The sequence below is a fragment of the Ipomoea nil genome, unplaced genomic scaffold (genome assembly GCF_001879475.1).
Source record: "Ipomoea nil cultivar Tokyo-kokei standard unplaced genomic scaffold, Asagao_1.1 scaffold1416, whole genome shotgun sequence".
NCBI classification, from domain to species: domain Eukaryota; kingdom Viridiplantae; phylum Streptophyta; class Magnoliopsida; order Solanales; family Convolvulaceae; genus Ipomoea; species Ipomoea nil.
The window spans coordinates 876193-888404 of record NW_017617844.1 but is presented as its reverse complement, the minus strand read 5'-3'; the positions used below and the strand labels follow the sequence as shown (position 1 = coordinate 888404).

At 32.8% G+C, this 12212-nt stretch overlaps 3 non-coding genes across 3 annotated transcripts; all 3 read right to left on the bottom strand.

Moving 5' to 3' along the window:
- Positions 1 to 6199: 6199 nt before the first annotated feature.
- Positions 6200 to 6273, bottom strand: TRNAT-AGU. The gene has a single exon. It is a non-coding gene; the product is annotated as a tRNA-Thr (tRNA).
- A 3148-nt stretch (positions 6274 to 9421) lies between these two features.
- TRNAT-AGU lies at positions 9422 to 9495 on the bottom strand. Its single transcript has one exon. It is a non-coding gene; the product is annotated as a tRNA-Thr (tRNA).
- Positions 9496 to 11045: 1550 nt separating this feature from the next.
- On the bottom strand, positions 11046 to 11119 carry TRNAT-AGU. The gene has a single exon. It is a non-coding gene; the product is annotated as a tRNA-Thr (tRNA).
- Between the last annotated feature and the right edge of the window lie 1093 nt (positions 11120 to 12212).

The window sequence follows — 12212 nt, the reverse complement described above, 5'->3', positions numbered from 1 at the left end:
TAAGTCAGAGATTACCAAAATGTAGCATAATAGAGTAGTAGACAAGCCATACTCTACTCAAAAAAAAAATACCATATGTCGCAGTCATCATGCTTTCCTACTACTCCCCCTTTCTTGTATCTTCACTAATTTCATATTTCAAAATAGTCAGTCAAATAAAAACTCCCCCTTTCTCATAAAACTCCCCCTTTCTTCAAAAACTCCTCCTTTCTATTACTCCCCCTTTTTTGCCAAATAAGTGACAAAAAGGATCGGTGAACATCAAATCAGTGGATTAGACTAGTGAGTTGACGGGGTGCCTGACCCTCTTTCCCGTAAAATAGCAAGAGACTTATCCAACATTCATCCACATTGATCAATATTAATTTCCATACACCAAGAGGGTAGTGTTGTCATATTCATTCCATGTTCGCTATAGTAGACAAACCATTCAGATATTCTTTATAAAAAGCTATCACACAACCAACAACACGAGAGTCTGAATAACATGATAATCCAGAAGATTTGATAACCCAAATAATATGGTAACCTGGATAATCTAATAATCCGAAGATTTTCAACCACAAAGATAATCCGATATGCAATAATATCCATTAAAGCCAATAAGAGAAACCATATATAGAGAATCCAATAACTAATACCAGATAGCTTTTGCTTGACGAAAAAAAATAGAGAGAATAGCTCTATAATAATTCCTTTTTGCTTTTTACGAAATCTTTTCCCACATGAACCTGCACAAGTGAAAATAGAAAAGAGAAACAAAGAACAAGGTACATGCAATCTTGAAAACGACTTAGCAAATAACAAAGAAGCACAAAAATTCAAGAAATTTTCAATTTGAGTCAAACAAGACATGAAGATGATTCAGGCACAGAAACACAACAAATAGCATGAAAAACACACAACCAAAAAACACACACGGTCATGACCGGACCAAACAAATAACACAGAAAAATAAACACATTAATCAAATTGCACCAAATTTATCATTCAAGCAAACATATTTTAACACAGGAAACACCAACAAAAAAAAAAAAGGCACAATCAAAGAATTATCATATCAAAAGCATCCAACACAATGTAGATAGGACATTTAGTGAACACACAGAAACAACCAATAACAAAACATAAAGAATAACCCAAGCAAATTAAACAAACACTTAAAAAAATGAACAAGTAAAGAGAAAGAACCTGAAAGATTAAAAGTACCTGATGATTTAATGAATCCAGAGATACACGTATATATATAAATTAGAAAGGATAATTCATGTTCAAAAAGATATACGCACAATAATATCAAAACAAACATCATTTTTAGGGTATTCAAGATAAAGAGAAGGTGGATAGATAAGAAACAAATAAAACCTGAACACTTGGCTTTTAAAACGTGAATTCAAGATAGCTTTTGTGACTGCTTAGCCTTAAGACTTAATCTGCACACGAGAAAAAAAAAATAGTAACACTAAGTAATATTTATTTGTGAATTAGTGTACCTGAAATTTTATTAACACGGGCAAAAAGAAATTTAATTAGCTGGATTGTTGACGCCCTAATTTTTTATTTATGCCACAACTGAGACTCATTTATGCTGGACCTGCAACAGAGGATATCATTTGTTAGAATATAGCAGCTGTCCGTTGATCGCTTACCTTCCATAACACATTGTTTTTCATTATCCATAACACTGCAGTTGTCTTTGGTGAAGCTAACATTCCAGTTTTGGTCGCAAAGTTGGCTAATGCTTATGAGGTTGGCATGGAGTCCGTTTACCAGTAGCACCTTTTTCAACTTCGGTAGACCTGCAACATTTAGAGTACCAACTCCGGTTACTTGTCCTTTGACTCCATCACCAAAAGTTACTTCACCGTTGCTTGTGTTTATGTCACTTAGAAATTTTGCGTTTCCAGTCATGTGACGTGAGCAACCGCTGTCGAAGTACCATTTTTCATCCCTACCTGCATTTTTAGTGTGAAAGGATACAAAACTGATATAATTGGATTTCTTTACCCATACTTGTTTGATAAATGGAGTAATGTACTTATGGCTATGTTTTTCGGCCCTTTGTTCTTTGTAGAAGTAATAACACTCAGGTCTGATGTGTCCACGTAACCTGCAATAGTGACACACAGGGTTATAAACCTTATATTGAAACTTTTGACGTATTGTACCTCGTGGTTGTTTTGCTGAGCCTGAAATAGGAACTGATTCACGATAGTCTTTAGCTTTGCTTGACTCAGGAGCAATTTCTGAATATGATGCCTTGACAAATGTAGTTTTGTCTTTGCTGGTTTCTCCAGTGAATCCAATACCAAATCTTGCAGAGGATTGCCGCCCTGAATCAAGGATTTCGTCAAGAGTTGATGTGGTATCCATCATTTGGATTCTCTTTATATATGTGTTTAGTTCCAGCGTTAGTCTCTTGATTTCCTGTTGCAGTTTTTCTTCTCGGTCAGTGTAGTCTTTAATTAAGGCATCCCTGTCTGCAACTTGACCTTTGAACACATTTACAGCATTTTGCAAAACTCTAACTTCACTAGACACTACACGATATGTTTTAAGTAATGCTTCCCATTTTGGATACAGTTTATTAAACTCTACTTCATAAGATATATCTGGTATGTCAAGATCTTCTGCCGAGTTGTAATCACCACCTTCTGTGTCAGATGCATCTACAGGTTCAGAGCATATCGTACTCTTAGCTGCAAAGGCTACAAAATTGCCAAACATTTCTTCTGCGTCAGATTCAGCATTTTCTGATTCAGGTTCATCATCACTCCAAGTTGTGGCTGTCATGGACTTCTTTCGTCGAAGATACGTTGGACATTCAGCTTGAACATGACCGAAGCCCTCACATTCATAACACCTTATTCCTTTGTTGTTTGACTTTTCTTTGGGGCGAGCTGGTCGTGAAGTAGTATTTTTTGAATTTGACACACCACTTTTTGTGCCAGTTTTTGGCACGTTGGTGCTTGTCCCCTTTTTATGTTTGTTGTTTTGTGTATTCTTCTGAGATACCTGTTTCAAAAAATTAGAAAATTGTTTAGTTAAAAATGCTACTGAATCATCATTTGATGCAGTGTCGTCCTGTTCTTCAGCTACAAACGCAACCGTCTTTTGCTTTTTAGTGTGATCAGTAAGGATTTCCATTTCGTAGGTTTGAAGGTTGCCCATTAATTGAGCTACAGATTTGTCCTCCCAGCCGTCATGCTCTTGAATAGCAGTTACCTTCATCCTAAACCTCGGAGGCAAGGATCGTAAGACCTTTTTGACAAGTTTCTGTTGGGAGTAGGGTTTTCCAAGAATAGTTGCTCGATTTGCTAATTCTTGTAAGCGTCGATGAAAACTTGCAATGTCTTCATCCTCATTCATACGTAGTTCTTCAAACTCAGTTTTTACCAGCTGGAGTTTTGACTGTTTGACTGAACTCGTACCTTCATATGTGGTTTCGAGGATTTCCCAAGCAGTTTTTGCACAATCAATACCTGTAACCAACGAAAATTGATTTTCATGCATTAAGGAATAGATAGTGTCAAGAGCCTTATCGTTATATCCAGCAGTGGTAATTTCAGCTTGAGTTCGCTCGGTTTCAGGTTTGATTACTGGTGGATCACCGTCATTTTCACCAGGTTTTGTAGGTGGAGTCCAACCAGTCAGAACTACCCGCCAAACTTGATCTCCTTGAGCTTTAAGATGAGTTCTCGTTCGAGCCTTCCAGTATGCATAGTTATCACCTGTAAGCTGGGGAAGGGGCCTGAACCTTTCCATTCTGAAACACTTAGCAACAAATGAGATTGAACAAAGTAATAGCAAGAAGAACAGAATGAACCGCTGAACGTAAAAGGAACACGTAAAAGCCAGATCGAAAGACTAGTAACTTAAGTCTCTATGCTCTGATACCAATTGAAATTATGCCGTGAACCTTAAATTAGATGAACCTGAACTTCTACATGATTTTAAAACTTATATTAGATTTTGATCGATTAATTTTTGTTATTTAATGATAGTAAATAACAAAAAAAAATAAAAGCAGTAAGTAAATCAAGTACACAAAGATTTGTTATGCAGTTTGGAGCGCTTCTCCTACGTCTGCGGGGCAACCCACGTCAGCCCAATCCACTATTGATGTTCACCAAGGAGTTTTACAATAGAACAGTACATTAGACTCTCACAGTCTTAACTACCATACTACAAACAACCTTCCTAACATCCAACCTGGACCGTGACGTGCATGCCTTGATAACCTTCGAACAATACTTCAACTGAATCAGGCGTAGACCGTAGCTCAGCAGACTTCGACTGACTCAGGCGCAGACCGTAGCTCAGCAGAATAATATATTTAATTCAATTTGTTAGCAGTATAATATTCACTTCTCAAAATAATATTAAATCTCAAATTGGCAAGTTTCCACAATGAGTAATCTTCCCTTTTATAGTAATAATCCCTTCACCAAAATAAGCCACGTGAATAGCTTCATCAAATGCTCAAATCATTCACTGCCACCCATTTAAACCAAATCCTTATAATTTGCTTGAACCACAATCAGATTGTTGACTTCTTCTTCATATACACAATAATTGTGAGCCACTCAATTAAATACCATAAGATAGGAAAAATGGTCCAAGAGCTTTGGCTAACTTAAATCTATTTATTATACAAATAAATTATCCAACAACAAGCATTCAAAAAAAAAAATTATCCAACAACAAGGTTTTTAATGTGTACAAATTATGAACATTTACATATAGCACATTACACATTGCTATAGGCCGTAAGTCCATCATTGTTTCTGGTCTAGGCTTCTTTGGGAATAGGTCAATATACGTCTCATTTGCTTTAGCCGGGAGCTTGCCCGTTTCCACAAAAGACCTGCAAAAATGTAATTTAATTTTTTAAAAATCAGATATTACAATGTACTTTTAAAATATCTTTTCATTATGGTCTCTATCTTGGTATTCTAAATTAAATCACAATTTTGGACATATTTTAGTAACTATTTTTTGACAGGAGGGCAATAGCATATTTGAATTATGGTTAATAGGTACATATTTAACACCTAGTGTCTTAATGACTGAATATAGAAATCACTATTATTTTAGGGAGTACAAGTTACCAAACTAGATTATCTCATTCTAAGTTAAATTCGAGTACTTGTTTTAAATATAGAGATTGGATCACAAAACAAAGCCAATGGAGATTAGCAAGTGTAAGAATAATAAAGCTATATTACTATATATCAGAGGATATTGCATGTTCCATCATGGAAGACATAATTCAAGAGTTTAACTGGCATTGACTCTCATATAGTTAGTTACGAATTCTATCTAGCACATTATAAAAAATATTTCAAATAATAATTTTTAAAATTCATGTAAATCTACTAGAAATAATTCACATTCTCAAATTCCAACTTTAATTCTCTCTTGATTTCGGACTCCTCTAATTCACATACGGCTGATGCCTCCGTGAAGCAAGCAGAGGCGGCGTCCAATCATCTTCCCCTGCCGCAATCTCCACCGCAGATAATCTCCATCTTCATTGTCTTTGTCATCGCTACCAGTCGTTACTCCTTTATTTTCGGACAGTTATTTCCGTTTGCTTTGTTTAACAGTGTTAGTTTGTTTGCAATTTCTGTGTTTTTCATCTATTTATTTTGATGAGTTTATTCCTCTAGTTTACTTGGCGAGTTCTTTTTCATAAAGCGTGAAATGATAAAACTGGTCATGGCGTTTGTGAATCTCATCCTGGGTAAAAAACATGACAATGAAAAAGAGACTTCTCTGAACTATGATATGCAGTTCCGCCAAATCGAGATGGAGATATTGTCAGTGGATAAAAGAATGGAAATAGAAACTCAGGTGGTGTTTAATACTATTCAAACAAAGTCAGTCTAGGGAACGTTTAACCATATCATTCAAGAAACTTTAAGTTACTCCAAAGAATTCAACTTCAAATTTGTGAAACAGTCTGCGAATCGAGATTTCTGTAGCATTGTAAGGGAAGTTGTTTATATGTCTGACTGTAAGAAATGTTTGACCATTCCATCGATCCTTATTGTAAACGTTTCAGGTACCTATGAATAATGAATTAACTTCTTTATTTTCAAAAAAAAAAAATTAATGTAAATATATGAATTGTTAATTATTTATTTCATATTTCAAATTTAATTATCAAACTTTTATTTTATGAGCTTATTACTAGTGCTCTTGTTGAGAGTTGAACTCAAGACCTCCCGCTTACTAAACTGGTGCTCTAACCAACTGAGCTACAAGAGCTAGCCATGAGTTTATGAATTTTCATATTTTCAAATGTAATAATAATATTAATAGAATAAATAATTTAAGCATATTACTTTTTTTTTACTTGAAAAAAAAAACAATTAGGAGTTATAAGACATTGTAACTAATTAGTATTATTTATCAAATACGTTAACATATAATTATATTTTTTTCTTGAAAAAAAAAACAAATGCAACTTTTGAGATAGTAAAATAATGTAATTTAATCTTTTAAAAAATCATATATTACAATGTACTTTTTAAAATATGTTTTAATTAAGGTCTCTATTTTGGTATTCTAAATTAAATCAGAATTTTGGCCATATTTTAGTAACAATTTATTGACAGGAAGGCAATAGCATATTTGGATGATGGTTAATAGGTACATATTTAACACCTAGTGTCTTAATAACTGAACTTAGAAATCACTATTATTTTAGGGAGTACAAGTTACCGAACTAGATTATCTCATACTAAGTGAAATTCGAGACTTGGTTTAAAATTTAGAGATTGGATCACAAAACAAAGCCTAAAGAGATTCACAAGTGTAAGAATAATAAAGCTGTATTGCTATATATCAGAGGATATTGCATGTTCCATCATGGAAGACATAATTCAAGAGTTTAACTGGCATTGACTCTCATTCAGTTAGTTACGAATTCTATCTAGCACATTATAAAAAATTTTTCAATTAATAATTTTTAAAATTCATGTAAATCTACTAGAAATAATTCACATTCTCAAATTCCAACCTTAATTCTCTCTTGATTTCAGACTCCTCTAATTCACATACGGTCGATGCCTCCGTGAAGCAAGTAGAGGCGGCGTCCAATCGTCTTCCCCTGCCGCAATCTCTACCGCAGACAACGTCCATCTTCATTGTCTTTGTCATCGCTACCAGTCGTTACTACTTTATTTTCGCACAGTTATTTCCGTTTGCTTTGTGTAACAGTGTTAGTTTGTTTGCAATTTCTGTGTTTTTCCTCTTGTTATTTTGATGAGTTTATTCCTCTAGTTTACTTGGCGAGTTCTTTTTCATAAAGCGTGAAACGATAAAACTGGTCAAGGCGTTTGTGAATCTCATCCTGGGTAAAAAACTTGACAATGAAAAAGAGACTTCTTTGAACTATGATATGCAGTTCCGCCAGATCGAGATGGAGATATTGTCAATGGATAAAAGAATGGAAATAGAAACTCAGGTGGTGTTTAATACTATTCAAACAAAGTCAGTCTTGGGAACGTTTAACCATATCATTCAAGAAACTTTAAGTTACTCCAAAGAATTCAACTTCAAATTTGTGAAACAGTCTGCGAATCGAGTTTTTTATCGCATTGCAAGGGAAGTTGTTTCTATGTCTGACTGTAAGGAATGTTTGACCATTCCATCGATCCTTATTATAAACGTTTCACGTACCTATGATTAATGAATTAACTTCTTTATTTTCAAAAAAAAAAATTAACGTAAATATATGAATTGTTAATTATTTATTTCAAAGTTAATTATCGAACTTTTATTTTATGACATTGTTACTAGTGCTCTTGTAGAGAGTTGAACTCAAGACCTCCCGCTTACTAAACAGGTGCTCTAACCAAGCTACAAGAGCTAGCCATGAGAGTTTATGAATTTTCATCTTTTCAAATGTAATAATATTATTAATAGAATAAATAATTTAAGCATATTACTTTTTTTTACTTGAAAAAAAAAAACAATTAGGAGTTATACGACATTGTAACTAAATAGTATTATTTATCAAATATGTTAACATAATAATTATATTTTTTTCTTGAAAAAAAAACCAAATGCAACTTTTGAGATAGTAAAATAATGTAATTTAATCTTTTAAAAATCAGATATTACAATGTACTTTTCAAAATATCTTTTAATTAAGGTCTCTATCTTGGTATTCTAAATTAAATCACAATTTTGGCCATATTTTAGTAACAATTTATTGACAGGAGGACAATAGAATATTTGGATGATGGTTAATAGGTACATATTTAATACCTAGTGTCTTAATAACTGAACTTAGAAATCACTATTATTTTAGGGAGTACAAGTTACAGAACTAGATTATCTCATACTAAGTTAAATTCGAGAACTGGTTTAAAATATCGAGATTGGATCACAAAACAAAGCCAAAAGAGATTCACAAGTGTAAGAATAATAAAGTTGTATTACTATATATCAGAGGATGTTGCATGTTCCATCATGGAAGAAATAATTCAAGAGTTTAACTGGCATTGACTCTCATTCAGTTAGTTACGAATTCTACCTAGCACATTATAAAAAATATTTCAAATAATAATTTTTAAAATTCATGTAAATCTACTAGAAATAATTCACATTCTCAAATTCCAACCCTAATTCTCTCTTGATTTCGGACTCCTCTAATTCACATACGGCCGATGCCTCCGTGAAGCAAGCAGAGGCGGCGTCCAATCGTCTTCCCCTGCCGCAATCTCCACCGCAGACAACGTCCATCTTCATTGTCTTTGTCATCGCTACCAGTCGTTACTCCTTTATTTTCGCACAGTTACCGTTTGCTTTGTCTAACAGTGTTAGTTTGTTTGCAATTTCTGTGTTTTTCCTCTTGTTATTTTGATGAGTTTATTCTTCTAGTTTACTTGGCGAGTTCTTTTTCATAAAGCGTGAAATGATAAAACTGGTCATGGCGTTTGTGAATCTCATCCGGGGTAAAAAACATGACAATGAAAAAGAGACTTCTCTGAACTATGATATGCAGTTCCGCCAGATCGAGATGGAGATATTGTCAGTGGATAAAAGAATGGAAATAGAAACTCAGGTGGTGTTTAATACTATTCAAACAAAGTCAGTCTTGGGAACGTTTAACAATATCATTCAAGAAACTTTAAGTTACTCCAAAGAATTCAACTTCAAATTTGTGAAACAGTCTGCGAATCGAGTTTTCTATAGCATTGCAAGGGAAGTTGTTTCTATGTCTGACTATAAGGAATGTTTGACCATTCCATCGATCCTTATTATAAACGTTTCATGTACCTATGAATAATGAATTAACTTCTTTATTTTCAAAAAAAAAAATTAATGTAAATATATGAATTGTTAATTATTTATTACATATTTGAAATTTAATTATCAAACATTTATTTTATGGCCTTGTTACTAGTGCTCTTGTTGAAAGTTGAACTCAAGACCTCCCGCTTACTAAACGAGTGCTCTAACCAACTGAGCTACAAGAGCTAGCCATGAGTTTATGAATTTTCATCTTTTCAAATGTAATATAATATTAATAGAATAAATAATTTAAGCATATTACTTTTTTTTTTTTTGACTTGAAAAAAAAAAAAAAACAAATAGGAGTTATAAGACATTGTAACTAATTAGTATTATTTATCAAATACGTTAACATATAATTATATTTTTTTCTTGAAAAAAAAAAAACAAATGCAACTTTTGAGATAGTAAAATAATGTAAATTAATCATTTAAAAATCATATATTACAATGTACTTTTTAAAATATCATTTAATTAAGGTCTCTATCTTGGTATTCTAAATTAAATCACAATTTTGGCCATATTTTGGTAACAATTTATTGACAGGAGGACAATAGCATATTTGGATGATGGTTAATAGGTACATATTTAATACCTAGTGTCTTAATAACTAAATTTGGAAATCACTATTATTTTAGGGTGTACAAGTTACCGAACTAGATTATCTCATACTAAGTTAAATTCGAGAACTGGTTTAAAATATAGAGATTGGATCACAAAACAAAGCCAAAAGAGATTCACAAGTGTAAGAATAATAAAGTTGTATTGCTATATATCAAAGGATTTTGCATGTTCCATCATGGAAGACATAATTCAAGAGTTTAACTGGCATTGACTCTCATTCAGTTAGTTACGAATTCTATCTAGCACATTATAAAAAATATTTCAAATAATAATTTTTAAAATTCATATAAATCTACTAGAAATAATTCACATTCTCAAATTCCAACCCTAATTCTCTCTTGATTTCGGACTCCTCTAATTCACATACGGCCGATGCCTCCGTGAAGCAAGCAGAGGCGGCGTCCAATCGTCTTCCCATGCCGCCATCTCCACTGCAGACAACGTCCATCTTCATTGTCTTTGTCATTGCTACCAGTCGTTACTCCTTTATTTTCGCGCGGTTATTTCCGTTTGCTTTGTTTAACAATGTTAGTTTGATTGCAATTTCTGTGTTTTTCCTCTTGTTATTTTGATGAGTTTATTCCTCTAGTTTACTTGGCGAGTTCTTTTTCATAAAGCGTGAAATGATAAAACTGGTCATGGCGTTTGTGAATCTCATCCGGGGTAAAAAACATGACAATGAAAAAGAGACTTCTCTGAACTATGATATGCAGTTCCGCCAGATCGAGATGGAGATATTGTCAGTGGATAAAAGAATGTAAATAGAAACATAGGTGGTGTTTAATACTATTCAAACAAAGTCAGTCTAGGGAACGTTTAACCATATCATTCAAGAAACTTTAAGTTATTCCAAAGAATTCAACTTCAAATTTGTGAAACAGTCTGCGAATCGAGTTTTCTATAACATAGTAAGGGAAGTTGTTTCTATGTCTGACTGTAAGGAATGTTTGACCATTCCATCGATCCTTATTATAAACGTTTCAGGTACCTATGAATAATGAATTAACTTCTTTATTTTAAAAAAAAATTAATGTAAATATATGAATTGTTAATTATTTATTTCATATTTGAAATTTAATTATCAAACTTTTATTTTATTACCTTGTTACTAGTGCTCTTGTTGAGAGTTGAACTCAAGACCTCCCGCTTACTAAACGGGTGCTTTAATCAACTGAGCTACAAGAGCAAGCCATGAGTTTATGAATTTTCATCTTTTCAAATGTAATAAATATATTAATAGAATAAATAATTTAAGCATATTACTTTTTTTTTTTGACTTGAAAAAAAAAAAAAAAAACAAGTAGGAGATATAAGACATTGTAACTAATTAGTATTATTTATCAAATATGTTAACATATAATTATATTTTTTTCTTGAAAAAAAAAACAAATGCAACTTTTGAGATAGTAAAATAATGTAAATTAATCATAAAAAAATCAGATATTACAATGTACTTTTTAAAATATCTTTTATTTAAGGTCTCTATCTTGGTATTCAAAATTAAATCACAATTTTGGCCATATTTTAGTAACAATTTATTGACAAGAGGACAATAGCATATTTGGATGATGGTTAATAGGTACATATTTAATACCTAGTGTCTTAATAACTAAATTTGGAAATCACTATTATTTTAGGGAGTACAAGTTACCGAACTAGATTATCTCATACTAAGTTAAATTCGAGAACTGGTTTAAAATATAGAGATTGGATCACAAAACAAAGCCAAAAGAGATTCACAAGTGTAAGAATAATAAAGTTGTATTGCTATATATCAAAGGATTTTGCATGTTCCATCATGGAAGACATAATTCAAGAGTTTAACTGGCATTGACTCTCATTCAGTTAGTTACGAATTCTATCTAGCACATTATAAAAAATATTTCAAATAATAATTTTTAAAATTCATATAAATCTACTAGAAATAATTCACATTCTCAAATTCCAACCCTAATTCTCTCTAGATTTCGGACTCCTCTAATTCACATACGGCCGATGCCTCCGTGAAGCAAGCAGAGGCGGCGTCCAATCGTCTTCCCATGCCGCCATCTCCACTGCAGACAACGTCCATCTTCATTGTCTTTGTCATTGCTACCAGTCGTTACTCCTTTATTTTCGCGCGGTTATTTCCGTTTGCTTTGTTTAACAATGTTAGTTTGATTGCAATTTCTGTGTTTTTCCTCTTGTTATTTTGATGAGTTTATTCCTCTAGTTTACTTGGCGAGTTCTTTTTCATAAAGCGTGAAATGATAAAACTGGTCATGGCGTTTGTGAATCTC